Source organism: Pinus tabuliformis, chromosome J (genome assembly GCF_031772625.1).
Source record: "Pinus tabuliformis cultivar Carrire ecotype Pingquan chromosome J, CPIR1, whole genome shotgun sequence".
Taxonomy (NCBI): Eukaryota; Viridiplantae; Streptophyta; class Pinopsida; order Pinales; family Pinaceae; genus Pinus; species Pinus tabuliformis.
In genome coordinates this window covers 207,029,239-207,055,819 of record NC_142295.1, presented here as the reverse complement: position 1 = coordinate 207,055,819, position 26,581 = coordinate 207,029,239, and the positions used below count along the sequence as shown (strand labels likewise).

The 26,581-nt window shown below is 40.0% G+C and overlaps 1 protein-coding gene across 1 annotated transcript in view; it reads left to right on the top strand.

Moving 5' to 3' along the window:
* LOC149226410 (putative LL-diaminopimelate aminotransferase, chloroplastic) overlaps positions 1-26,581 on the top strand; it is a 310,774-nt gene that overhangs the window by 58,342 nt on the left and 225,851 nt on the right.

The following is a 26,581-nucleotide window of genomic DNA, read 5'->3' as shown; positions in this document are numbered from 1 at the left end:
AATGGGCTATGTGCAGGGAAAAGTGGTGGAGCCTCCTTCAAATGCACCGGCTGTCGCTAAGACGAAGTATAAGAAAGGTGAAGTCAAAGCTAAGAAAATTATCATTGACTCCATTCAAAAGCATTTGGTTGCCTATATTTCCGATTTAGGAATATGTAAGGAGATGTATGATAAGATGGTTGGGATGTTCAAAGTGAACAATGCAAATCAAATCCTCTTTCTCAAAAACAAGTTGAAGGATATTGAAATGAGTAAAGGGGAGTCTATCCAATCCTACTTCACGAGAATAACTCAAATCAAGAATGACTTGCTATCTATTGGAGAAGTTATTTTTAACAGGGCGCTCACTCTCATTGCTCTTTGAGGTCTTTCAAGACCTTGGGATGTATTTGTCACCACTATTCTCAACAATGATAGGATACCTGGCTTCGATGAGCTATTGGCTAGATGCACTCAAGAGGAAACCAGGATGATGGAGAGAGATAAGCCTTCAAAGGGAAATGAACCTACTGCTTTTTCTGCACATGCAAAGAGGAAGAATGGTGCTGGTCTGAGAAGACATGGTCAAGGATCCAAGAAGGGATTCAAAGGATGAAGAAAAGGAAGGTGCTCAATTGCAACAGGTTCGGCACTATGCTAGAGAGTGTCTTCATAAGAAGAATACTCCAAGGGATGATGACAACAACAACCACAACAATTTCAAAGGCAATGGCAATCAAAGGAACAACAAGTTCAACAACAAAGGAAAGAGGAGTGCTCTCGCTGCTCGAAATGGAAATGGTCAACCTCCTAAAAGGACAAGAAATGCGAGGTATGATGAAAGTAATGTTGTAGAAAAGCAAGTTGAGTTTTATCTTATTTATAATTTATCTACTGCGTCTCCTCCGGATACGTTGGATCATTGGTTGATTGATAGTGGAGCCTCAAGGCACTTCACTGGGTACAAGGAGGCCCTCTCAAATTTGGTTGAAAAGAAGACTAATTTGAAGATCATACTTGGAGATAATGCCACCTACCCCATGAAAGGGATAGGTACTGTCACTCTTCACTTGAATCAAGGTCAAACAATTCATCTTCAAGAAGTATTGTATATGCCCGATTTGAAGAACTTGGTATTTATTTCTGTGATGGAAGATAAAGAGTTCAAGGTAGCATTCATTGATGGAAAGGTACATATTTGGCAAAGAAACCCTAAAGATGCATTTACTCTTGGATTTAGGGTTGATGGTCTCTATCAAGTTGGAGGAAGTCCTTTGGGAGCTTTGGCAAGCGATACTTCTCTTCAATTTGAGCTATGGCACCGGAGATTTGCCCACTTACATTACAAAGCCTTACTTGGGGTAAGGAAGATGGTCACAGGTATGCCCGAGTTCAACATGAATCATGAAGGTGTTTGTCAGGGTTGTGCAGCTGGGAAACACACTAAGGGACCATTCGCTTCTAGTTAAAGCAAGACAACTGATATTCTTCAATTGGTCTATTATGACCTGTTTGGTATGTTGCCCATAACATCATTAGGAGGATACTCATATTATGCAATCTTTGTGGATGATTACTCTCGCAAAACATGGATCTATTTCTTGAAAAGGAAAGATGAAGTGTTCAAATGGTTTTGTTTTTTCAAAGCATTGGTGGAAAATCAAACAGGGAAGAAGATCAAGATATTGAGGACTGACAATGGAACCAAATATGAATCAAATGAATTCAATGACTTTTGCAAAGAGGTTGCCATTAAGAGGGAGACAACTGTCCCATACACTCCTGAGCAGAATGGCATTGCTGAAAGGAAGAATCGAATACTCATGGAAGCCGCCCGTGCCATGCTCCATGATCAAGGCCTATGAAAGTTCTTATGGGGAGAAGTTGCCCAACACTGTCGTATATGTTCAAAATAGGAGCCTGCATCAAGCCTTGGATTTCAAGACAGCTGAGGAAGTCTTCACTGGTAAGAAACCTGATGTTTCTCATTTTAAAATATTTGGGTGTCCCATGTATTGTCACGTGCCTAACTAAGTTGGAAGCTTCTGGGAAGAAAGGAATATTCGTCGGCTACAATGAAACTTCAAAGGCATATAAAATCTATCTGCCTGGTCAAAGAGATGTGGAAGTAAGTCGTGATGTCACCTTTGATGAAGACACTTCCCTTGGGAAAGCTAGAGATCTCGCTATCCCGAGGAAGGACGATGATGATGTTGCTGAAAAAACAGGATGAACCTATGCCCGATGTTGAAGCCCTGAGGATGTTATTGATCCACCTCTTGGTGATCCCACTACCTCAAGGAAACAACCTCTATGGCTCAAAGATACTCTTGAAGATGTTGAAAGACATACTGCTGCAAGAGGGACATTTCTTGAAAGTAAGTAGTTGAACAGGTATCAAGGGTACTTGGATGCAATGAGTACTATCGTTCAAGTTGAACCATGCACGTTCAAAGAAGTTGTAAAACACCAAGTCTAGAAGGATGCGATTAATGAGGAATATGGATCGATCATGAAGAATGATGTCTAGGATGTGGTGCCTAGACCCAAGGACAAGTTTGTGGTCACTTCTAAATGGCTTTACAAAATCAAACATGGAGCTCTTGGGAGTGCTGAAAAATATAAGTCCAGGTTCGTTGCTCATGGCTTCTCTCAAAAGGAAGGAGTGGACTATGACGAGGTATTTGCACTAGTAGACCGATATACCACTATCCGATCTATTGTTGCTCTCATTGTCAATCAAGGATGGAGCCTACATCAAATGGACATCAAAACTGCTTTCTTGCATGGCTCGCTTAAGGAGGAAGTCTACTTGGAGCAACCTCAAGGGTTTGAAGTACAATATCGAAGGACACATGTATGCAGGTTGAAGAAAGCCCCCTATAGGTTGAAGCATGCCCCTAGGGATTGGTACGAGAGGATTGATCGTTATCTTATGAAGTTGGGATTTACGAGGAGCTATGCTGATCCAAATCTATACTTTAAGGTTGAAAAGGACATGCCTATGATTTTGGTCCTTTATGTTGATGATCTCTTTTTGATTGGTGTAGATTCTCTCATTTATCAATGCAAGGGAGAGTTGACTTCCGAGTTCGAGATGAAGGACCTAGGACTGATGCACTACTTCCTTGGCTTGGAGGTCTGGCAAAAGGCAGGCGAGATTTTCCTTTCTCAAGGAAAATACATTGTGAAGTTGCTAGAGAGATGTAGGATGGTCGATTGCAAGTCTGTTTCTAATCCGATGGAACTCAATTTCAAAAAGCTATGTGAAAGTACTGCTGGGCCCAAATTGGCAAACCCTTCCGAGTATAGACAACATGTGGGGGCCCTGATGTTCTTGGTAAACTCCAGTCCGGACATATGGTACGCTATAAATACTTTGAGTCAATTTATGGTTGAGCCTCATCACATACATTGGATTGCTGCTAAGAATCTCATGAGATATCTCCGTGGCACAATCAACTATGGGCTGAGATACACTACAGGGAATTTGAGGCTTCATGGATATTCTAATGCTGATTGGGCAGGCCGTGTGGTGGATCGAAAGAGCACGTTTGAATGTTCCTTCTAATTGGGGTTTGCTTCGATTTCTTGGATGACCAGGAAGCAAAAATCAGTTGCTCTAACTACCGCTGAGGCTGAATACATTACAACTAGTATGGTCTGTTGTGAAGCTATATGGTTGAGGAAGCTCTTCAATGAGCTATTTGAGCACGTGTTGGATACCACCATGATCTATTGCGATAACCAGAGTGGGATTCACCTTTCAGAGAATCTCGTATTCCATGACTGCTCCAAACACATTGATATCAGGTACCACTTTATTCGGGATATATGGTACAACGGGGAGCAATAAGGCTCTAACACATCAAGATTGAGGAGCAAATTCCTGACATTCCCACGAAGCCCTTGGGAAGGTCAAATTCTTGGCCTTCTGAGAGAGACTTGGAGTCGTGGAAGGACCCTCTTGTGAGGGTCCCGCTTGAGTTGGACATCGAGCTCTGGGAGCTCTTGGGGTCTTGGTGTACTTATTGGAGTTATGAGCGACCGTAGGGTGAGTGGTTCACCTTTCCCTACGATTGATGACACGTGTGTAGGGTGAGTGGTTAACCTTCCCCTATGATTGATGATATGTGCATAGGATGAGTGGTTCACCTTCTCCTATGGCATATGAGCAGGATAAGTGGTTCACCTTCTCTTGCGGATGCCCCAACATACATCCTACCCATGTAGTCTGGGACTCATGGGAAGTAACTTTCATCTGGCCAATGAGTTGTGAAAAGTGGATAGGGACCATAACATTACAGATGGACACATTGTGTATTATCGTTCTCCCTATGTCAAGGATGCATGGTGTTCAACAACTTGATCTGGGATCAAGTCTGATTGGGGTTCTGTCCCTGGATTGACTTTTTCAGTGGAGAGTGGCAAGGTCTTGTGACTCATTCTCGATTGCTTTTTGTTCATTATTACATCAGTGTTCAACAAAGTTGAGATGAGATGCAGAGACAGTACATGATGACAGGCTGGCATGACGATGGATGGATTGGCAGGTGGAATTCTCCCTAGTTGAGAGGGAGTATTAAAATTGGCAAGTAGGGCCAAATTCCACTTTGGGTAGCTCATTTGATGGAGATGATTGTTGCATTGAATTCCTTTTTTCAAAAGGACCAAAATCGACTTAAGGACATTTAAGTTTGGCTAAGCAGAAATGTGTTTTTGAATTTATGCCCACACGTGCAAATTATCAAGGTCAGCCACATCATCATGTAGTCTCATGAAGCCCAAGAGACATATCTCTTCACCCTCAACGACTTGTATAAATATGAGAGACCTCAAACCTCATTTGGCATCATCCAACACACAGTCTTCTCTCTCCTCATCTGATTGGTTTGTACAACTTATTGGGCATTTCCTTTCCTCACACTGTGGCAACAAAAGGATGAATTACAGGGCCAAAATTTTAGAGTCTGTTGCAGGATTAACCAACATTGACAAGGGGTTTTTTGACCACATTTGACTGTGATTTTTGGGTCATAATTTTGTTTTTGGTAGGCCGCGTTTATTGGCACAGGAACCAAGGCATTTTATTGACTTTGACTGCAGACCAATCGCAGGGTTGACCGCAAAAGTTGATCAAGTTAGACCGCTATTTTCAAGACTTTTGGGTTGACTTTGACCACCTTAGAAGGCCGAGTTTGACTGGGTATGACTGAGTTGCATAGAGAATGATTTACTGCTGTGTTGACCTATCTTGACTTTTTGGTTAGGGCAGAATTTGACTGCGATTGACTGCAGATTTGACAGGGCTGTTTTGACTGTGATTTGGCAAGTCAATTTTGATTTTTTTTTTCTCTCTCTGCTGAACATTTGATATAATAATAAGAAGAATTGATCAAAAGGTTTTCCCCATCTTGGGGTTTACCGTTTTTCCTTGGCATTCAGCTAATCTGGTGTTCTCTTGTCTTGGCTTGTCTTCTGCATTCTATTATTCATGTTCTATCTACAGTCACTGTCAATGTGATTTATGGTTAATGTGATTGCTATTGGAAATCTAAATTGGAATAGTCATTGGGTTGCTTAAAGGACATTGAAGTAATTGTGCTAAGCATAGAACATACCATTGTTAACTAAAATTAACAGAAGGACCAGACATTTTTATTCGCCATTGCTGCCAAGTCCAATTTTTAATCAAAAGACCGATTTGCTTGAGAAATTCCGGAGGTCCCATGTTCTAGTTCTGAGCACATTTCCTTGTGTGGGATGAGTCATTTTTAGAGAAAAGAGAATTTTACAATGACTGTAAAATACCAGAAGGTGAGCTCCAGACTTCTTTGTGGATGGGACCAAAATTTTTCTCAGGTGTTGGACATAAGCTTGGGACTGAGTTACCCTTTATTGCTGGCTGAAATTGTCATTACACATAGCCATATATATATATATATATATATTCTAAGTTGCAGATTGAGTTCCTCACTAGGTGTGGCTGAACATGTTGCTAAAGGAAAGAAGAGACTGATAAATAAGCTGAGTTTAAAGAGGACGTGTTGCTTATGAGACCAGACTTGCTTGCTGAAGTGGTGGTCACCAAAACCTACTGGAGCTAGAGGAAGACCTCCATGCCCAGAAATATCTTGCATTAGAAAGTACCAGGTTCTTCATATATCCATACTGTGATACTGATAACTATTTCTATATATCAACTACATCTAAAGTCCCATTGTTTTGTATCATATTTTCTTGGATTGGTCTTTGCGAATTCTGAATATTATGTGAATGAAATACTATTGGTTGGAAGCATTTTGAGGGTGATTACTTGTTATATTGACTGCTCCTCTAAAATAAATACAATAAACTTCACCAACAGTAGTTTTCCTACCATCTGTTTGACAAAAGTTCTCACTAGAAACCTATATAAAACTCAGAGAGTCAGAAGTAGTCCTAGTCATTCTCAAGTGGGGATATTACATTGGTAAAGGCATACAAAAGGCTCTTTTGAAGTGTTTATTCAACATATTATCCACTTGTGGTTCCTCTGCGTTCAAGCGCTCATGTCTAGTCGAGTTTCTTATATTCTTTGGGCATCATCTATCAGCTGAACAAAGCTGAGATTCATATGGCAACGTGATCTATATTTATTACCTAAGTATGTCACTGGATTTCAAAGGAGAATGAAATCATTCTTGGCTAGAGTTTTCTTGAAACTCTTGGCTATAGCATACCTTGAGGTTGAGATTACATACATATATATTGGGCCACCGATATCTGTCACTGCTGGTAGAGGAATCAATGTCTGAATGAAGCTCCTAATTTTCTTGTATCAGGTTCAACTATCTACCGAATATATGTATCTCACTTCTTGGTTTAATGTGTGACTGAACATGTATCAGGTGTATAATCGTCTTTTATGTGGAGTGTTGGGTTGTGTTGGGAAGTTTGTTAGTCAAAGTCATGCAAAACAACTTGATGCACTTGTCATTCTTAAGCTAAACATGGATGAGACCTTCACAAAGGCTCTTAGCAAACTAGCAACAACAATCAACTGATCCCATTCCAAGGGGATGCTTTCTATGCTACAACAGGAACAACCACAGAAAGAACATGATTTGGGACAAAAAATTCTTGCACTTGGGACAAATTTGACATTCACGGGGTTTACAGTGAAAGCCCCTCTAAAAATAGAACTTGCTTCGCGCCTTTTTGAGGTGCATCAATCAGATGGTAAAAACTTAATTTGGGCTCACAAACCAGCGATGCTTGCCTTAGTACAAACTACAACACAAGTATTTGGAGCACCCTTGTGCAGGAGTCAAACTTTAAGTTGCCTCTTGTCTTAGTAGTATCATGATGCTGACTGCACATATACCTCCGTACAGTGATAACATTATGAGGAGAGTCTTCAGGCTGATAGTGGAGACCTTTCAGGATTTGGATAACTATGAGGGCCTTACCTTTGGGAAGAGGCTAAAGATTCTAGAAGTCATGGCCTTGGTCAGATCTTATGACATCATGTTTGGTTTTGAGTGTGATGCCCTGATTCTCCAAATGTTCCAATTCTTCTTCAGCATTAGGAAGCATTATCTTGACGTAGTTATAACACATATGCAGTGCATTTTGTCTTCATGTATGGGAGGCCGTGATGCCACTTGCAGGGAGTTGCAGACGAGATTGTTGACCATTTGGAGGAGAGAACAACTGGTCTCACCTACTGCTTATGAACTAGCCGAAAGGTTGGTCTCACCTACTGCTTATGAACTAGCCGAAAGGTTGGTTGAGTAGGACATTGGATTGTTCAGAAGAGAGTTGATGTAAGGGCCCTAAATTCGAAACTTAAGAGGTTTAACAATAATTTATTCATAAAAATACCAGAATATGTAATTTAAATACAGAATTTAAATAATTTATCTAATGAATACCAACCTGTCTGCTCTGATACAATTCTTGTTTTGGCTACAATTCATGTTCCGACTGCATTACCAAAACGACCAAAACCTCCCTGCCGAACTGGGGACAACCTAGGTACTCAGTTTCAAAATGCTTTCCAATTGAAGTAGTCTGATCCCTCGTGCCCAAAAACTCCAGTACAATCAAGAGTCAAGACTGTCTGTATCTCTGTGTTAAAATTGTTCTCTGTTTTCCCCCTCAATACTGTGCTTTCAAGCCGCAAAAGATCCCCTTTCAATCCTACTCCCTTCTCCTTTTATTTCTTAGAGCCACCACTTATTCATCTTTCATTGCCTTGGCTGTTTGCCCCCTGTCTTATTACGTGGCTCCTTACCGTGAATTAAAGAGGTAGTCATGTTTTATATTGACATTCATCACTTACGTAGAGCTTTTGTTATTAATATTTATTTAATATATTATTATATTATACCTTTTAATGTTTAACCTTTAGTATAAAGTTACTTCTTTTATAACACTATAACTCCTTTTAAAACTTTAGTAATTTAAATTTAGAACCTTTGGATAATGTTCTATGGTTACTTATTATGATAACAACACCTACTAAAATATATATTCCAGTATATTATTTTTTTGTGAGTTAGATATTTATTTAATATCTTCACCAATTACATCATTTATCCTGTGCTTAAAATGTCTTTATAATTTAATGACTACTAGTGCAGTGTAGGCGACACATGCATGTGTAGCTATCATATGCATGCATTGTCTGCATGCTAATAATTCCCATTTCGTTTATATTGGTAGATGGGTCATTACAGTTGACCAGGGAGGAGCTACTCAGGTTTGGTGACCAACCATGCAACAAGAATGAATTGAGGAAGGGTCTTTGCTTCATCTGCAAGTAACCTTGGGGACATGACCACTTGGGCATGAGTGACACTGATGGAGATGACAGGGGTAGATCAGGAGGAGATCCCTTCTGACTTTCAGGATGAGGATTCTTCTTTTATAGTTGAGTCCATGGGTTCTTACGAGGACACCTCTGAGGAGCATGAGCAGTCATGGGGAGTTGTTGACAACAACTCAGAGATGCAACCATGTTTGGTAGAGGAGATTGATGAGCAACAGTTTGTTCCCATTCAACATGAGAAACACATAGTGGAGCATAGTACACATGATGGACCATCTTTGGAGAGTCAGATAGTCGCATGTTGAGCCCATGATGGAGGATAATGAGCAGACATCCTTGGGCCAACCATTGATGAGGAGCAAGCATATGTACAAACAACCACCAGGGAGGTAGTATTTGCAGACATTGTTCATTAGGAGGAGTTGGGACTTGGCAAGACAATTTTGCAGGTGACAAGTGGATCGGTGGAGCATGGAGTTTTCGGTCAGATGCGGGAGGCTCTTTTGGAGATAGTGGTGCACCCATCTTTAGGTCTAACCATTGATGAGGTGCAACTTGTAGGTATATGTAGTGGTAGCTAGCAAAGCTGTAGTTCTTCCAGGCAACAACCCTCTCCAGGAGTACATAGACAGGGCATGCAGCACGGGTTGCCCACTTATAGGGAGAGAGGCAAGGATTCCTAGGCATATCTGGTTGATTGGTTGGGCACAACTACATGAGTTGAGCATGGTGCAACTCAATGAACTCATGCCATATACAGGTGCACATGCATATGATCTTTCCCACGGGATGGATTGGCAGGAGATCATGAGTTGGTATCTTGTTGGTGGCACGATTTTCTTAGTCAGGAGCATACTGTAGTAGGGACCCTTAGACACGAGGAATACTACATGCTCTAGTTGGCGGTGGGAGGTAGGCCAATAACTTTCCAACATTTCAGGCATGCATTTATATAGTGGGATTGACCTTGGCCTATGCCAAGGGTTGGACTAGAGAGAGGTAATGAGTTGGTATGCAGTTGATGGAGCAACATTCATAGCCAGAGCTATAACACAATAGGACCCATGGAGCATTGATGCTTGTTCTTGGTGGCATTGGGATCTAGGAGGATTTGTTAATGATAGGTTCAATCAGAGATTGGTTTGGGATCTAGGCATTGAGGGGTTTGTTCATGGTGGGTGGACACAGAGGCATAGCATCACCCAGTGGTTTGTATGGGATCCAAGCATTGGGTCTCAGTTGCATTGGGCAACTAGACTGGTCCACAGGTTTGGATTGATTGAGGGCAAGCAATCTTGGGGCAGATGGATTTGTGATGTTCCCTTTTATGGTGTTCCTTATGGCATGGTTAGGATGGACTTTCAAGGTTGGACGCAGACATGTCACATGTGCCAGTACACTTCATCAACAGGCCTAGGGGCTTTTGGAGATGTTTTATGGGGTCTGGAGTTCACTTTGCCATATTCCATCTTCAGTATTGATTCTGCATAACTTGCTTCTTGTTCCATTGCATTTTGATAATTCCCGTAAAATAGGGTTATTATTATGCCTAACTCAATTAATTACACTGAAGGTGACCATCAGAGAGGAATACATGACATAACACCTTAGTGTAATAGCTTGTTGGAACTGAAACGAGAAGATCTACAAGATGGGATGGTTAGAAGTGATTTTCAGTGGTTTGAGGAGGCATGGTGGCCAATTTACCATTTCCAACATAAAAAAGATATTTTAATTGAAATAAAAGGAAGGAAAAGTGCTCAATGATTAAAATAATAATAAAATAAGAGGTTCTAGAGGGGTCCATCAGATTTATAAAGAGAGGAGGGGGCCATTAGAGGACATCTTGGATTTGATCTTTCTTCTTGTATGAGAGGTTAGAGAACGTGGTTCTCTACTTCATTGGTAGCCCCAAGACAAAAACTGTCGTGTGATTTAGTGAGACTGGTGGAATACCCATCTCCCCTTGCTTAATTCGTCTAGAATTCACAAGAGAGCTTAGCAGTGGCATTTCAGTTCAGTTTTGGAGGGCCAACACAACATTGGAGTAGATTCTTGAGCCTAGTTCTATCTCAACTATATTAGTTCTTTCAACATGTAAAACCGTAGTTTATATATTATAAATAAAGCTGAGGTTATTTCTGCTCATTGTATTCTTATTTGCAGTTCTATGTTTCTAAATTTACATGGAAATCTTCCGTTTATGAATGGAAATTTTATTTGAAGTATTTTTGAGTTAAATTTCGAGAAATCTCCAAATTTTTACATTTGAAACCTTACATGGTTTTACCAGAAGAAATGCAGATCCAAATCTTTACTTTGAGATAGTCTAAGGTATGCTTTTGATTTTGGTATTGTATGTTGATTTCTTATTTCTGACCGGTAGTGAACCTCTTATTCTCCAGTGTAAGAGGGATTTAACTTATGAATTTGAAATGAAAGATCTTGGTTTGATGCACTACTTTCTAGGCTTGGAGGTATAGCAGAAATTTGTTGGGATTTTCCTTTCTCAAAGAAAATATGTAGTCAAAATACTAGAAAGGTTTGACATGTCTGAGTGTAAGTCCATGAATACTCCAAAAATGAATTTCAAGAAGCTTTGTGGTAAAGCTGTAGGACTTGATTTTGCTAATCTTTCTGAGTATCATCAACTGATTGGGCCACTGATGTTCTTAGTGAACATTAGACTAGATATATGCTTCACAGTCAATACTCTGAGTCAATACATGATTAAGCCTGCTCATGCACACTAGGTTGCTGCAAAGCATGTGTTGAGGTACCTGCATGGGACCATAAATCTTGGACTGGGATATACTGTCGAAGATGTAAGGCTACATGGATACTCTAATGTTGATTGGGTTGGTAACTCTACTGACAAAAAAAGCACATCGAGGTGCTGCTTCAACTTAAGATTTGCCATGATATCTTGGATTAGTAGAAAGCAAAAGTCTATTGCCCTTATCATGGCTGAAGCCGAATATATTGCTGCTAGCATGGCTAGTTGTGAGGCAGTATGGTTAAGAAATCTCTTTGGAGAGCTGTTTGAGCAAGTATTGGACACTACAATAATTTACTGTGACAATAAGAGTCAGATTCGACTTACTGAAAATCTCATGTTCCATGACAAGTCCAAACACATTGAGATCAAATATCACTATATCTAGGATATGGTGCAAAGAGGAGCGATGAAACTCCATCATATAGTGGTTGATGATCAAATCGCTGACATTCTTACCAAACCTTTACTGAAAGGGAAGTTCTTGGTTTTCAGAGAGTAGCTTGGATTGACAGAGGTGACCCTTCCTAGAGAGGACGATCATGGATGATGAACCTTGGATGAGCAAGATCCTTGTCATGTGTTGACAAGTGGATCCCCCGAAGCAGTGACGAGCCTCGAATGCGCGAGATCCTTGTCATGTGTTGACATGTGGATCCCCCCAAGCTTAGAGGACTCTTGGTTATGTGAAGATCCTTGTCATGTGTTGACAAGTGGACCCCCCCCGAGTGTGTATAGGATGATGGATGTATCTCCCCTATGATGAATCTTCTTCGTTAGATTGTAACATCATTGTTCCAAACCAGAGATAGCAAAGATCCTTGTATCAAAAAGAAATTCCTCCCTAGCTGAGAGGGAATGTTGAAAATTGGTAGCTATGGGATGAATTTCCTCGAATAAAATTTTATTTATGACCTTTTTAGAGTGACTTTCTAAAAATAGAAAGTTGTGTCTATCTTTCCAACCATGACTTTCCAAAAATTGTAAATCACCTTCCATCAATTTGTAATCATATATATATGATGGAAAATCACATAATTGTCTTTAATCAATCTCAATTGTTTAATTTTTAACCTAATCATCAATATTATTATTATTATTATTACTATATCCTCTTTATGATATTATTATATTATTATTAAAAAAATTAAGTCTCTCAATCATGTCATATGTGACTCTCTTCAATTAATACATATGTTACTCTCCCTCTCCTAATGGATTCATCCCTTTCTCTCTTTAATTCTCTTACACACCTCTTACACTCTCTTACACACTTTAATGACTCGTCATAAAAAGACACCTCTTACACCTCTTTAATGCACAAGTTACACTTCTCCCCTTAATGGCATAAGTTACACTTCTCCCCTAAATGCATAAGTTACACTCCACTCCTTTATGGCATAAGTTACACTGCTATTTTGGCATGTGTAACTCCTCAAGGCATAGGAGTTACTCCCTGTTAATTTTAGATAACATTGGTATGTTAGATGCTTGCAACAATTACTTCAATGTCCTTTTATTCGCCCAATGACAATTCCACTTTAATTTCCAATAGCAATCACATAAACCATTAATTCACATTGACAGTAACTGTAGATAGAACATAAACAATAAAATGCAGAAGACAAGTCAAGACAATAGAACACAGATATTTGGCTAAAGCTAGAGAAAAACTCTCAGAGGGGGAAAACCCTTAATCAATCCTTATTATCGAATATCAAATGTTCAACAGAGAGAGAATATCCAATAGAGTACATTGATGAAAGTCAAAGTTAACGTGACGACTTTTGCAAAGTATCCAAACCAATATCCAACTGATGAAGTCAAAATCAAATTTGATAAGTTTAATGAGAGTTTGCAATTCTGAAAAGTCAGCAGTAGTCAACGTGCCCTAACCAGTCAACAGTCAACGGTCAACGCAATAGTCAAAGTGATCTCCAAAGAGCTTGATCTTGGTTCAATTAATGGAACCTCCTTTGCTGATTGGAATGAGCCCAAAATAGTCCAATTCTAGGCAATAAAACTTGGTTAACTTAGAGAGGACACCTGTAGTCAAAGTTTTGCAATTAGGGTTGCAGTCAAAGTGCCCAAATTACCTTGGATTTCGTGCCAATAATTGCATCTTGCTAGAACAAAGATAATCCACCAAAAACAATAGTCAAACCATGCCAAATTCACCCAAGTCAACACCAGTCAACGTCCCAACACAAACTTGAAATTCGTCCAACCTGAAATAGACAATCGTCTCTTTGCACGTGTGAGAAATCTCTGCAATCCCTGAGTTGTACGAACCTTATATGAAGGAGAGAGAAGAAAATGTTTTGTGTTGTTGATGTGCCAAATGATGTTGAGGGTCTCCTTTATTTATATGTGCTGGACGAGGGTCAATTTGTCTAATTTGAACCCAAGCCGACCTCGACCAAATATGCTCTTGTGGGCTTGACATCAAAAACATATTTCTCCTTGTCCGAATTTAGTGCTTTTAGGGTCGATTTTGGTCCTCTCGGAAAGAGGAATTTTGTCCAATAATCATCTTAGGCCAATGAGTTGTCCAAAGTGGAATTTGGCCCTAGTTGCATATTTTAACACTCCCTCTCAACTAGGGAGAATTCCACCTACCAATATTCATCCATCATCATGCCATCTTGATCATGTACTATCTTTGCATCTCGTCTCGTCTCTGCTGAAGATTGATATCATGGATAATAAGAAGGATCGATCGAGAGTGAGGCAGAAGACATTACCACTCTCTTTACACTGACAAAAGTCAATCCACATGACCAGGGGTAGAACCCCAACTGGACTTGATCTTGAGTGATGAAGTTGTTGAACATTATCTATCCTAGTCATAGGGAGTACGACAGTACATGATGCGTCCATCTGTGGTGCTATGGTCCATAACCACTTTTCCCTACACATTGGCCAAATGAGAGGTACTTCCCAAGAGTCCCAAACTTCAAGGGTAGGATTTATGTTGGGGAATTCACAGGGGAAGGTGAACGACTCACCCCGTTTTCATGTAACGTACTCCACAGGGGAAGGTGAGCTAAGTCACCCTATGCTCAAATAGTGTCCTCCACAGGGGAAGGTGAAACACTCACCTTGTGCTCAATCAAGTTGGGGTATATACTCCATAGGGGAAGGTGAACCACTCACCATGTGCTCAATCAAGCTGGGGTATGTACTCCATAGGGGAAGGTGAACCACTCACCCTGTGCTCAATCAAGCTGGGGTATATACTCCACTCCAATAAGTACCCCAGGCCCACTAGGAGCTCCCAGAGCTAATGTCCAAATCAAGCGGGACCCTCATGAGAGGGTCTTTCCACGACTCCAAGTCTCTCTCGGAAAGCTTAGAACTTGGCCTTCCCTAAGGGATTTGTGAGGATGTCAACAACTTGTTCATCTGTTTTGATGTGCTGGAGCCTTATTGCTCACTGTTGTACCATACCTCAGATAAAGTGTTACTTGCTATCAATATGCTTAGATTGGTCGTAGAACACATGATTCTTTGAAAGGCGAATTCCACTTTGGTTATCATAATAAATGACAATGGTATCTAGCACGTGCTCAAATAGCTCACTGAAGAGCTTCCTTAACCAAATAGCTTCACAACAAGCCACACTAGCTACAATATATTCAGCCTTTGCGGTGCTTAGTGCAACGGATTTTTGTTTTCGGCTCATCCATGAAATTGAAACAGATCCCAAGGAAAAACAATATCCAGATGTGCTTTTTTTGTACACCACACTGCCAGCCCAATCGACATAAAAAATTCATGTAGCCTCAAATTCCCAACCATATATCTAAGTCCATAGTTGATAGTGCCACGAAGATATATTAGAATATTCTTTGTAGCAATCCAATGTACATGATGAGACTCAATCATAAATTGACTTACTTTAGATCAACATAGCTCCTTGTAAATCCCAACTTCATAAGATAGCTATCAATTCTCTCATACCAAGCCCTAGGGGCTTGCTTTAACCCATAAAGAGCTTTCTTCAACCTGCATACATGTATCCTTCTATCTTGGACTTCAAACCACTGAGGTTGTTCCAAGTAGACTTCCTCCTTAAGTGAGCAATGCAAGAAAGTAGTTTTGACATCCATTTGATGTAGGCCCCATCCTTGATTGGCAACAAGAGCAATTATGGATCAGATAATGGTGTATCAAGCAACTGGTGCAAATATTTCATCATAATCAACTCTTTCCTTTTGAGAGAAACCACCAACCACGAACCTTGCCTTATATTTTTCATCACTTCCCTTAGCTCTAGGTTTAATTTTGTAGATGCATTTTGAAGTGACCACAAAATTATCCTTAGGTCTAGGCACCACTTCCCAGACATCATTCTTCATGATTGACTCATACTCCTCGGCCATTGCATCTTTCCATACCTGGTACTTTACAACTTCTTCAAAAGTGCAACATTCAAATTGGATGATAGTTTGATGGTAGCCAAGTACCTTTGATACCCGTCTGGCTTCTTACATTCCCGAAATGTTCCTCTTGGAGCGACATCATTTTCAACATCGTCAAGTGTATCTTTGAGCCATAGTGGTCTTTTCTTTGACGTAGAGGGATCATAAGGAGGTGGATCAAGAGGATCCATCGACCCATCAACATCGGGCATAGGTTCATCCATCGAAATTTTTTCTTGTTTTTCAACATCATCATCCTTCCTTGAGATGGGGAGATCTCTAGCTTTCTCGAGTGCATTGTCTTCATCAAAGGTAACATTTCTATTTACTTCTACCTCTCTCTGACCAGGTACATAAATTCTATATGCCTTTGAATTTTAATTGCATCCAACGAATACACCTTTCTTCCTAGAAGCTTCCAACTTGTTTCTTTTCTCTTTAGGCACATGTTGTTGATTTGGGGTAGCATCGGATGTTCTTTAGCGACGAAATTTGGTGGAGAGGCTAAGGCATATGAGATCTCCAATACCCAGAAAGGATTTGGCCAAATTCTAAACAGTTTGGGAGATATTAAAATAATTAATATTTTTAATGGAGTCCCCAAGTCTAAACTTAGGGAGATTAAAATATTAATGTGAATTAATATAAAACTGTGTTAGAATGGTCCAAAAGTCATGGATCAAGCCAGATCTAATCTTAGCCGTTGATTAGGGACTTAATCTCGTCCGTTAATTTGTTAACGAAAAAATTATAAGAGAAGGCTTGAGGGTCACTTGGAGAACACACCAAGAGATCAAGATTTTGACTTTCTGGGGCTGGGTTTGCTGAGAAAGTTGAGAGAGTGATCGGTAGTTGCAGCTGAGGGGTAGTGAATACAAAAGCAAAGAGGCAGAGATAGCGCCGGGAGGATCAACGCAGCAGCAGGGAAAGCTGAAGCAGAGGGCAAAAGCCAGAACTGCCAGAACAGCTGGGAAAGCTGACGCAGAGGGAAAAAGCTGGAACTGTCGAGAACAACCAGAACTGCCGGGAAAGCTGATGCAAAGGGAAAAAGCTGGAACTGCCGGGAAAGCTGACGCAAAGAGCAGAAGCCGGAACTATCGGGAAAGTTGACGTAGAGGGCAGAAGCCAGAACTGTCGGGAAAGCTAACGCAGAGGGCAGAAGAGGCTGACACAGTCCCTAGAGGCTGATGCTGGGGCTTTTCGTGGGGTAGATTGGAGCTGAGGAGCTGCTGGAGTGTTTATCCAGGGTTTCAGCCGAAGCATCTATCTCCGAAGGAGAGGTACTACTGTCGAGATTATTCTCTGTTGGGTGAGCCGATTTTGGCACCCAGATTGTATTCAGAAACTGCATAATAATAAAACCCTCAGATAGCTGCACCGATTTTTCCACATTGGGTTTTTCCAGGGACATTGGTCCAAAAACAACGATGTCACTTGTGTGCTTGTTTTGTTTCCTTCAGTTGATGATCTGTAATGCGTTGAGCATGTACTTGTATTTATTTCCAGTATTTACATGGTAAATAACTTGTTAATTAATAGAACAAGTAGGTAGGAATAAATCAAAAAGTACATGAAGGGTTTCTAATGGGTTAGACTTAGAAATTCCAACACATGCAAATACATAAGATAGCCAAAAATTCTAAAATGAGAAACATCAGGTTTCTTACCAGTGAAAACTTCTTCGAGTGTCTTGAAATATAAAGCTTGATGAGGGCTTCTATTTTGAACATATACAACAGTGTTAGCAACTTCTCCCCACAAAAATTTCGGTAGACCTTGATCATAGAGCATGGCATGGGTGGCTTCCATAATAGTTCAATTCTTTCTTTTAGCAACACCATTTTGCTCTGGAGTATATGGAACAATTGTCTCCCTCATAATGCATACCTCTCTACAAAAGTCATTGAATTCATTAGATTCATATTTGGTTCCATTGTTAGTCCTCAACATCTTGATCTTCTTTCCCGTTTGATTCTCTACCAACGCTTTGAAAGAACGAAACCACTTGAACACTTCATCCTTCCTCTTCAAGAAATAAATCCATGTTTTGCGTGAGAAGTCATCCACAAAAATTGCATAGTATGAGTATCCTCCTAATGAAGTTACAGGCAAGGCACTAGATAGGTCAGAATGGATCAATTGAAGAATATCAGTTGTCTTGCTTTCACTAGAAGGGAATGGTCCCTTTGTATGTTTCCTAGCTACACAACCTTGATAGACTCCTTCATGTTTCATATGAAACGTGGACATTCTTGTAACCATCTTCCTTACCCCAGATAAGGTGTTGTAATGTAAGTGGGAAAATCTTTGGTGCCATAACTCATATTGAATAGAGGTATCACTTGTCAATGCACCCAAATGAAATGAAATGATATTTTAATGTCCACGAGACTAAAAATAGTCTCTATGGGATTGTGAGTTCTCCGTTTTTCATCTTTTGCAATTCAATCCTTTTCTTGTTCAAATTGATGATGAGCTGGCCCAACTTTCCAACAATCCCCTCACTGAAAAGACAATGCCAAGAAACCGATGCTAGCATATTCCCATAACTTTCTTTGATGTCTTTGAATGCATGACATTCTAAAATGAAATGTTTTTCCATTTCCACTGCCCCAGATGTGCAACTTGATAAAGACCATCAACTCTAAATCCAAGAGTAAAAAAGCATCTTTGAAGTTTTTATGCCATACACGTACCTTTCTGTCAATGAAAGCTACCTTGAAGCCTGTCTTCCATCGCAGAAATAGATACCAAATTCTTTTTCAAATTGGGCACATACAAAACTTCTTAATGATGTATGGTTTGATCGTAGTTCAAGTGAAGAGTAACAATTCCTATGCTTTTTACGGGGTAGGTGTCATTATCTCCAAGAATAATTTTTAGACTAGTTTTCCTCTCAACTAAATTTGAGAGGGCTTCCTTATATCTAGTGAAATGCTTTGAGGCTTCACTATCAATTAACCAATGATCCAAGGTATCCAGAGGAGAGACAATAGATAGAGCATAAATTAGATAGAACTCATCTTGTTTTTCTACAACATTATTTTCATCATACCTGGCATTTCTTGTCCTCTTGGGAGGTCGATTATTTCCTTCTTGGGTAGCGGGAGAATTCGTTTTTCATTTATTGTTATACCTGTTGTTTCTTTGATTGTTATTGCTTTTGTAATTGTTGTTGTTGTTGTCATCCCTTGGAGGAATTTTCTTGTGAGGACACTCTCTAGCATAGTGGCTGAACTTGTTGCAATTGTAGCATCTTCCTTTGCCTTTTCTTTTGAATCCCTTCTTAGATCCTTGAACTTGTCTCCTTGAATCATTCCTCCTTTTAGCATGTGCAGAGAATGCAAAAGTTCATTTCCACTGTAGGACTTATCTCTCTCTATCATCCTTGTTTCCTTTTGAATGCATCTAGCCAATAGCTCATCAAAACCAAGTATCTTGTCATTATTGAGAATGGTGTTGACAAATGTATCCCATGGCCTTGAAAGACCTCCAAGAGCAATGAGGGTGAGTTATTTGTCAGTAGTAACTTCTCCAATAGATAGCAGGTCATTCTTTACTTGAGTTATTCTCATGAAATAGGATTGGATAGACTCCCCTTTATCCATCTTGATATCCTTCAACTTGTTCTTGAGAAAGAGGATTTGATTTGCATTGTTCACTTTGAACATCCCAACCAACTTATCATACATTTCCTTAGAAGTTCCCAAATCAGAAATATAGGCAACCAAATGCTTTTGAATTGAATCAATTGAAATTTTCTTAGCTTTGACCTCACCTTTTCTATATTTTGTTCTAGTAGTAGCAAGTGCATTTGAAGGAGGCTCCACCACTTTCCCTTGCACATAGTCCAATACTTCATGCTCCTCCAAGGTCAAATCAAGAGTCATCTTCCAGGCATGATAATCTGACTTGTCATTGAGCTTATCCTCAGTCTTGAAATATGAAGTAGCAGCCATGGAGACTAGTCCTTGTCAACAAATATCTTGGTGATTTCTTTTTCTCTTGCTTGGGCTTGTCTTCACCTTAGCTTTGATACCATGTTAATTTTAGATAACAATGGTATGTTCTATGCTTGCAAAAATTACTTCAATGTCCTTTTATTAACCCAATGACAATTCCACTTTCATTTCCAAAAGCAATAGCATAAACTATTAATTCACATTGGCAATAATTGTAGATAGAACATAAAAGATAAAATGCAAAAAACAAGTCAAGACAAGAGAACACAAATATTTGGAAAAAGCCAAGTAAAAAATCCCAGAGGGGGAAAACCCTTAATCAAGTCTTCTTATTATCAAATATCAAATGTTCAACAGAGAGAGAATATCGAATAGAATACAATGATGAAAGTGAAAGTTAATGTGACTTGACTTTTGCAAAGTATTCAAACCAATATCCAACTAATGAAGTCAAAGTCAAATTTGATAAGTTTGATGGCAGTCTACAATTCTGAAAAGTCTGTAGCAGTCAATGTGCCCTAACCAGTCAGCAGTCAACAATCAATGCAGTAGTCAAAGTAGTCTCCATAAGAGCTTGATCTTGGTTCAATTAATGTGGCCTCCTTTGCTGATTGGAATGAGCCCAAAATAGTCCAATTCCAGGCAGTCAAACTTGGTCAACTTAGAGAGGACACATGTAGTCAAAGTTTTGCAATTAGGTCCGCAGTCAAAGTGCAGAGATTGCTTGGATTTTGTGCCAATCGCTCTGACTTGCTAGAACAGAGATACTCCACCAAAAACAGTAGTCAAACCAGTGTTGCGGGGGAGCACCCCCCCTCCCCCCCTCGATCCCGCTCCCAATCCGTGCTTCGGGCGGGAGCGACTCAGGAGTGGGTCGGGAGCACGTTCCTGATAAAAAAATTTGCGCTCCCTACCAAATCCGGGAGCGGCTTTGGGAGCGTCCCTCCCGTCGCTTCGGGAGTGAAATTTATAGCCCGGGAATGGTCAGGGAGCGATCACTCCCGATCGCTCTCGGGCTATAAATTTTGCTCCCAGAGCAACGTGCGCAGAGGCCGGGAGTGAATGCGGCGGAAAAAAAAAAACCCGGTTTAAAAAATCGATTTTTTTTTATATAATGAGGGAGGGAGGGATTTTATGAATCATTGTGACTTGAGTGAGACTGAGAGAGCAAGGTGCCAAGGAGCAAGGAGCAAGGACGGATTTGAGGTAGGTTAGCAATTTTTTTTTAATGTTTATTAATTTACTCCTAATTTCTAAATAAATAAATAAATTTTTCTCTATTTCGGTTTCCCATTGGGCCATTCCCATTCCCATTCCATTTTATTAAATTTTGCAGATTCAAAACTACAAATGTCAAACATCATGGTTATATTTCATGGCATTTTCTTCTTCTTGGTTCCTTTTCTGGTTATTATGGTGCTGGAGAGTAGGAAAATGAGGGTTCAAACTGTTCAAAATGAAGAAGGGGATGAAGAAGGGGGACAAAGTGGATTTGATGAAAACCCCGGTGAGGAGGAGCTGGAGGAGGGTGAACATGATTTAGCAGTTGAAAAAACCTAAACAAGACCAAACCCCAATGTGGAATCTATTTACAAACCAAAGACGGAAATTTTAACAAAATTTCAGGCCCATATTGCAAAAATATCTGCGGGTGCTATGGGTGGAGAACATAGGCAACAAAACTGTGCGTGTGTCAAATGCTAGAGAATGTAGGGCAGTAGGAATCCCATACTTTGTCTTCATAAAGACAAATTCTTGGAAGAGGAGCTCCCAATCACAAATCAAAAAGTAGGCCTTCTCTGAAAAAGCATGCATATGGCAAGCACAGGAACTCCACCAGCCTCCCAGGCGTGCCATATGGATGCTCCGATACCTGCTTTGTTGAGTAGAACCATAAGTTTTTCTTATAGTGTAATAATGATCCAGATCTTCGCTAACAGGTTTCTCAGCTGTGGATTACCATCAATGATGCCGTCAGAGTATTGTAGCACGAAATGGTTTCTGAAATAAATAAGATGCCATAAAGAATACAAGAGCACCTGGGTATGCAATCCAATGATCCGTTGGACTGATCATAAAAAGCAAAAATTGATTCTGCAAATGATGTCAAGTTCTGGTGCATGACCATGGGGTGTCCACTCATTGATGGATAGACAAATCAACAAAGGAGAATTACTTGATAAAGTTTGAGCCGTGTTCCATACAAGTCGTGCCAAGTTTCAATCCTGCATATGATTACCAAGGATTTTTGGAAATAATACTGAGAAGAAGCATTCAGTTGCCACATTACCGTAACAGCCATAAATGTCCCAAGTCATCATCTCATAAAGTTCTGCAAATCTTGTTTGAAATAATCATGTGAGAGTGCCAGTGAATCAGATATCACATAAACAACTACAAACAAGATATCATCATTATGCTCATACACAAGTTCATCAGATGGATCCTTGAAAACCTGATTTGTCAGATAATCAATTTTTATGTACACAAGCTTGTTAAATAAGATCTTTTAACACACACTTTTGTACTTGACCAGTCCTTGGTACCAGGTGCGCAAACTTCTACCTGGAGAAAACCATTTGGAAAGTCACTTTTACTCTTCTGATGAATTTCCTATTAATAGCTTCTACCTGCACAAGCTCTTATAGTACTCATCTTAGCTGTAGGAGCTACATCTCCTCATAGTCTTGCCTACCTGCTGATCCATTTCCTCCGCAGGCGTTTATACATTTTCTAAGGTTCCATCAGCTTTGTACTAGACTTAATACAGTACGTTTCATCCTATTTTTCTCTCTGCGGGTAATATCATACAAGCACATGTGGATTCTTCTGAAGCACCCACAAATCTGATCCATAGTTTCCCAAGATAATACTGAGTTTAATATCATTGAGGCCATCAGTCACATGAAGGATACCCATAATGAACCTGATATATTCATCTGTCTTATCTGAAGATCTACCATCAAGATCATCATCAATCACTATGGTCATCCAATCCATGTTACTGAAGAAATCAGAATCATTCAATCAAGTACACTTCAGAAGAACAGAAGCAGCTCAAACAATAACCCAGTAGCTTCTCCAGGAACCAGAAGAGGTATCAATTCTTGCTACCATCTATCAGATGGACTGCGGGTATCCGCACTTGAATAGGCTTCTGACCTGCGAGTATTTGCAACTTAAAGTCTTCTTCTCTGCGAATATCTGCACTTACTGGCTGCGGGCTGCCTGCGCACCTGCCTGTACCCGTATCTGTCCTGCGATCCTCCTGTAATCCTCCGCACCTACACCGATCTCTGGCCTGCGAACCTCCGCATCTTTTCCTCGATCTACCTGCGGATCTCCGCACTTTCTCCTTCAGTGGCCTGCGGATCTCCACACCTGAAACGTGTTGCACTTGCGGTCCAGACTTCAAATATGCCACAGACTATCAAATCTACAGATCTGATCATGCACAAAGGAGATCTCGACCCATCAGTAGATTTACCCTCTAGAGCTCAGGTTTCTCCTTGATGTAGATCTAGATATCACTCTCCAACCAGAATTTCAGATCTTACTCTCCTTAAGATATTCAACCCATAAGCGTACTCTAGCCAAATGGTCTCCTTCCTCTTTTATGGCCTTAGGCCTTTCACAATACCACGGACCCGACGGGCTAAATACCGAGGGTTAAACATAAGAAACCCCACGAGTGCTTTTCTCTGCATGAAAGTGTGTGCACTTTAGGACCGCACCTTTTGAACGCAGAACTTGCGGACCCAGCCTATGACCGCACCTACTGAACGACGCACCTGCGTACTTCTTATTTTCTTCATTCTTTGTGAGCTGATCATCAATCTCTGCTACTGACCTGTTGTACTGGGATCTATCACCTGTATGAGTTGCCATCAAGGACTACACTTGAGCCATAATGCCAACAATCTCCCCCTTTGGACTTGATGGCAAAGCTAACTTGTCATACTAAGGACTTGTCTTTTGATTCCTTTGAGCTGTCCTGCATCCCATGTATTATGTCACATCTGATATCTCTTCTGTAGATTCATTTAGATATATATAAGTGAGATGTTCTTCTATGAGTGGGTTTCCATCAAGTACAACACATACATCATAATGCCAACATTATTGAGGATAAATACCCCAACATATTTTGGTCTGGGTGATTGGTTCACACATTGAACCTTTTGATGCATGATGTTGTTAAGAACAAAAATGAACAATACAAATGGATTGGTGATTTGTACAAGAAAGGCAAACAAATGATAAGAGCTGCTCTTGATGGTATGTTTTGGGCACGTGTGAGGCAAGTATTGGATTTCACCAAGCCCATTTATCACATGATTTGGTTTGCAGATACAGATAAACCAGTGATTGGCAAGGTGTATGAGCAGATGGATACCATTTTGGGGCAAATAAAAGATATTGTTCATAACAATGATCCCGACTTGTACAAACTGATTCACGATTTTGTGTGTACGGTGGAATAAACTTAATCTTCCACTACATTGCTTGGCGTATATCCTTACACCAAAATACTACTCTACATCTTGGTTGGGCCAACCTGCACCAGGGGGTGGGGTTAGGACCAAACACCATATAGATGAAGAGGTATGTAAAGGATATTTGGAAGCATTAGAAAAGTTGATAACTGACAGGGAGGAATGTGCTAGTGTGCGCCTTGAAATAGGCAGATACTTCAGTAACACTGGTTTGTTTGGTACCTTCCATGCAGTGGAAGACAGACAGATTTGATGCTCTCACATGGTGGGAAACATATGGCGGCCATGGACTTTTGCCAAAATTGGCAAAGAAAGTTCTATCACGGGTTATAAATACTTCTCCTACAGAGAGGTGTTGGAGCACCTACAACTTCATTACATAATGTGAAAAGAAACAGACTCAATGAAAACCGGGTAGAAAGCTTGGTCTATGTGCACTACAACTTGAGGTTGTTGAGTCATTACTGTAATCAAGCTTATGAGGATCCAACATATAAAATTTGGGACAACCACCCAGAGGATGACAATTTGGAGGATGGCACTATACATCTTGAAGAACTGGAAGAGGAACTTATAATGGAGGAAGATGAAGCAACAACCATGCCACCTCCACCATCCAGTAGCAGTGCTCGAGTTTCGAGTCTTGTTCCTTTGCTGTTGCCACCTCCATCTACACCCTCACGTGGAGGGCATGTGCCTTCTAGTTTTGGTCGTCGGTTTGTGCGGGAGAATCCTAGAAGACCACCACGACCTGCTCATACATTAGACTCTCGTGGCAAGGGCCACATGCAGTGGTAGATAATAGATTTACAGTTTACTTGTTTTTTCTAGTTTCTATTAGTTTTCATAACTGTTGAGTCTTGATTCTTGACTCTTTCATATCATAATGATATTTTTTGTAAACAATATATGACTGTGATAATGAAAGTTTGAAGTTTGAAGTTGGCAATTATAACTCATTGGTAATGATTTTGAATTATGAAATATGATGCTTCGTGAAAGTTGTTTCATTTCATTTCATAATTCATTTTATAACATTTCATTTCATGTTAAGTTGTTAACAATTAGATATTATTTCTTGTAATGGTTAAACTTAGCTTACAAGTACAACTTTGGTGATCAATGATGATAAATGTTATATATTGAATTTTCAATTTTGAAAGCTTGAATTTGAAACTTTAAGATTGATGAATCATGATTCACGAGACTCAATTGTGGACGTGGTTGATGAAGATTATAACTTCTAGATGATTGATGTTATATGGTTCAATGATTAATCTATGTATTTTTATGTTTTTTATATCTAATTCATCATTCTACATGTTTTTGTTGACATATATGTATCAAAATATAAAAAATATATATATTATATAAAAATTGCTCCGGGATTCGCTCCCAAACTGGGATCTTTTGAAAATGTCGCTCCCGCTCCCGTTTTCGCTCCCTTTCCCCGCTTTCGCTCCCGCTCCCAAGTAACACTGAGTCAAACCATGCCAAATTCACCCAAGTCAGTGCAAGTCAACGTCCCAGAACAAACCTGAAATTCGTCCAACCTGAAATAAACGCTTGTCCCTTCATACGTGTGAGAAATCTCTGCAATCCCTGAGTTGTACGAACCAATCAATGAAGGAGAGAGAAGAAAATGTTTTTGTGTTGTTGATGTGCCAAATGAGGTTGAGGGTCTCGTGTGTTTATATGCATTGGAGGGGGATCAATTTGTCTAATTTTGACCCTAAGCCAACCTTGACCAAATGTGCTCTTGCGGGCTTGACATCAACAACATATTTCTCCATGTCCAAATTTAGTGCTTTTAGGGTCAATTTTGGTTCTCTTGGAAGGAATTTTGTCCAATAATCATCTTAGGCTAATGAGTTGCCCAAAGTGGAATTTGGCCTGCCTTGTATATTTTAACACTCCCCTCATGAATTCGACCTCCTTGCTCATTCTATATATTTGTGCCTCTCATCCTTAATTGACACACTTGTGCTTGTGAAAGGAGAATTCGAACTTGAGAGAGAGAGAGAGAGCAGATATTGGAGAGCTAAAGTGATTCAGTGTTTGCATCAGCTATTGCTATCAGAAATCTTCTTCAGATTTGGGTGAATTTCTTCATTCTCTCATTGCACTTG